Genomic DNA, 4,273 nt, shown 5'->3' on the forward strand with positions numbered 1-4,273 from the left:
CTATTTTTATTTTCTTAGAAGGTTTATTCAAGAAGATTAATATAAACGCTTTTATTAATCAATCAATCATTCAATCTATTTATCTGTTTATCTCTCTCTCTCTCTCTCTCTCTCTCTCTCTCTCTTTCTATCTATCTATCTATCTATCTATATATCCATCTATTTATCTATATATTTATCTATCTATCTATCTTTCTGTGTTTAATAAGTCGTATCGTAAAGTTCTCTGTGTGCATTTATTAGGCAGAATCATATTTCGTATTCAAGAGCAGCGAATGACTCGCGATTTATCAGAATCGAGAGGCTCGTTAGAGATCTTTGGTCCTTCGATCTCTCCTATTTCGCAGGAGTGAATGTGAGAGTCGCTCGCAGAACTAATGTCTGCAAGGCCAACCGCCACCGATAAAAATGCTTAGGATAACGCGCCCTGTTCGTTCAATCCCGATCATCCCCGGTTCTTTCGCGTCGCCAACCAACGAGGTGGACGAAAACTTGTGAATGACACACGTCTGCATTATCAACAGAAATATTTAATAAAGCCAATTTCACTCAAACGTATTTAACTGAAAGTGCACTTGTCCGATCAATTATGTAGAATTTTAATGGAATTGAAAAAATCAAACTTGTTTGCTGCTTTATTAAATTTCACCACAATTTACAAAGACAGCCAATATTATATGCGAATCAGATATCAATAAATAAATATAAAATAAATATATTTGATGTATATATTTCGCATCCGCATTTATAATTATACGAGCGTACGATGATATAATTATTAATGAGAAAAATCATTTAATAACAGCTTAATGATATTATAAGACGAGATTGAAGAAAATGCCAACTTAAATATGTCGATCAATAATAACCGGAAAATCAGGCTTCGAAATGGCAATAACGGCGCTTTTCGGGGGCACAACTAGACAAACCTACGTTTCTCTGGATCACTGATACTAGATCGCAATATCGAGCGAGCGGATGCTTGTATAAAGTACACGCTACTGAGCACCATAAGCCGCGCAAACCGTTATGCGGTTTATAACACATAAAGCGTAAGTGATGCCTTCAATGTGTTTCCGTAAATTTGCGCAATTGCTGATTTTACGTTAATTAAAATTGATAACATCTCCGATATAAAAACCGTTTAATTAAAATCTTAAAATTTTTATTTTTACATAGAGATTTTTTTTAATGGAGATTTTACAAAAAATTATTACAAAAATTCTGTTGATAATTTTTTTGAACTTTTATTTACATGAAAGGAACGATTTTGCAGAATTATCTAAAAATTTAGCTAGAGATGGTCTAAAAATAATTGCGTAGCAATCTCAAGTACAATGAGCAATGCTGAAAAAAGTTTCAGCATTCTGAAACTTCAATCGATTTGAAGTTGTCTTACGTAATTATTTGAATGGTCCAGTAGAATTATTTTCAGATCTGTAGCTGATTAAATTTTTAATACTTTAGCCGTGCATTTAATACTTTTCCGTGCTATCGTTTTAACAGGTAAAAACACGTAAGACTTTACTTCGCGCGTTTCATTCATAACATCGACATTGAAGATCTCCGCTTCTTAATTTTCGTTCGCGAACGTTTTTAATTGCAAGAAAAAAAAAACTAGTCACGCGTCGGCTCGTTTCTGCCGAGTCTAGCGTTACACAAGTCGTGTGTACGGGTAGATGTCCTGTTAATGGAAAACGCCGCATTATCTCGCGGCAAACGCGGAAGAACAGGTGTTACAAAAGAAATTATCACGTGCACGCGCCGTTTCCGTGTTACGACGAGTAGAGTAGATTTACTGCGTCTGACGGGCAGCATTGATCGTTAGTCAAACGCGTCAACCGCTGTAATGAATTAATTGAGACTGATAAAATGAAAATTAAGCAAATCCTGCAATATACGTCACCCGACATTACGTCTATAATTATCACAAGAATTATACACGTTTCCTGGACAACGCGATTATTCATCGCATTTGCGAAATAGTTGCTCCACTTTGTACAGTTCAGCTTTACACGTTAATCAAAATCCTAGTCTGCTTCTCGCACTTGTTATTTTATTATGCTTCTTATTATTTAATATACATTTTACTTTATCGGTTCTCTAGAGTTTAAAATTCTAGAGAAAAACTTTAAAACTCACCCTCGGATCGCGTCTGGGCCGTGATTATCAGCAGAAACGCTATTAGCAGAAGTAATTTCGTAAACCAAAGCCTCCACATGTCGTCGCCCATCTGTTCGGGGTCCCTCGGAGCGACAGCACTTTAAATTAGCCCAAAGTCACGAGGAAGTCGCACTATCCCACGTAAACCAATCCCGCGCTGTCAATACTGACTTGTCCGTTACATGAGCACCAAAGCGATCTCGGGATGATTGTTTCAGCGGACACCTCGCGACCAACTTCCGCGACCTTCGATAGTGTTGCGGAAAAACGTGGCGCGGGAAATGAGTGGAAGGAAATAGATTAGGACGAGGAGGGAAGTGAAGAGTGGCAACCCCGACCGACTGTGATAATTCGAAACGGTATCGGTTGTGCGGTAAAAATAAAAATTACACCTTGTCGTTACACCGGGCGAAGAAAAATTACGAGAGTTCCGTGTGACGGAGCGGCCAACCGATTGACCTTTCTCCGGGTGCGTAACTTTGTCTGTGTCCCGGTGAGGACTGAAGGGGAACCAAGGCCCGCCGCCGGGTGTTGGGGAACCGGAGAAAGGTGTATCAAGAGAGAGAGAGGCCAGAGGCGAAGCGGGTAGGACCCCTCTTCGCCGTTCTCTCCCTACCCTCTCGACTCCTTTTCCCGCTCCTTCTTCTTCTTCTTCTTCATCGTCTCCTGGCGCTTTCGGTTGGTCGGCCAGGCACTCCGGGACACACGGCACCAAAAGATCCTCCTCGCGACCGACTCTTCAGCCAGCGGCCCGGGTCCGGCTTGTGTCAGCCACGGCGAACTTTCGCGGGCCTGATGAATATAATCTATAATCTTTGTAACCTGCGTTAGCCGTGCTGACAATAAGAACGGCGAAGATAAAGACGGTGAAACAAATAGATCTTTAACGTGTACGATTTTGAAGTTAGAAAGAAAAGCTAAGAGCGATAGGTCAAGATAGATCCGGCACATCTTTCTTCTTTGTTTTCTTCGCCTGCTTCACCTTCTACGGTTCGTGCCATCGATCGATATACCCGGTATATCCGGTATACCCGTTAACTGTCGTAACTGCATTGGGCAGATGTAGCGCGTACTGTTATGGAAAACACTGTTGCCTTAGATTGACAGACGAGACGTACAGGATAACATTTGACGAGTGAAACAGTTTAACAGTGATTTCTTGACAGCTGTCAAACGAACAAAAATGTACAAAAATGCGAGAGTAAGACATGTAGATTCTTTCGTAGCGAATTCTATTGAAGTCACACTTCTAGAGTTAGAGAGCTTGAATATTAGTACTGCCAATGGTGCTCAACATCTCGGCATTTCGCGATTTACCGGTAGCTATTCTTACAAATCAATACTGGTCGATTCTCAAATCAAAATTTACGACTGCAACGAATTCTATTAGTAAAAAGCATGACACTAGGACACTTGTCCTTATAACTGCGCTTATTGCGCAGTATGCGGGACACCTGTTATCGTGCTCTCAATGAACTCCGAAGGTTGGTGGGGTTAAAAGGAGAGGGAGAAGTACTGTTCCCAAAGAGTGGCTGCACGAGGCAGCCAGGCGGCGGCGAGGTAGGAGATTCGCATTATAGGTGTCGGACCCGAGGACCTACATTCGCCAGCACGGTGAGGGATGCCGCGATCGCGGAGGACGTGTATACTCATCTCTCTCCCTTCTTCTCTCTCCGGGTCGAGAAGGCCCCGTCTCCCGAAGTATTTGTGTCGATGCTGGCCGACTGACTTAACAAGTGATTTTCGAATTCCATACCGTCGAGATTCTTCTGGAGAAATTAAGCCTGAGACACAATTGAAAAGCACACGCAATCGGTACAGGCAATAACAAATTTCGATCTAACAAAAACATTCTGGTTATACACAGTTTCTGATAGATTGAAATCTATTATTCCCTGTTCCCGTTGCTTTTCAGTTGTGCATTAGGCTTTATTATTCGCGTGTCTATAGTAGCGGATTACACAGAAGTCATGCTCCCTCCTTAAAACCTTCCTTTTTAAAAATATTTATGGCAGAATGTTGTATACTTTTTTAATATTTTTGAAATTCTTAATCACAATTTTGATATTCCAAAAATATTTTTTTAATTTAAGGAACTCTTATAGATATA

This window comes from Trachymyrmex septentrionalis, unplaced genomic scaffold (assembly GCF_001594115.1).
Source record: "Trachymyrmex septentrionalis isolate Tsep2-gDNA-1 unplaced genomic scaffold, Tsep1.0 scaffold13, whole genome shotgun sequence".
Lineage (NCBI taxonomy): Eukaryota > Metazoa > Arthropoda > Insecta > Hymenoptera > Formicidae > Trachymyrmex > Trachymyrmex septentrionalis.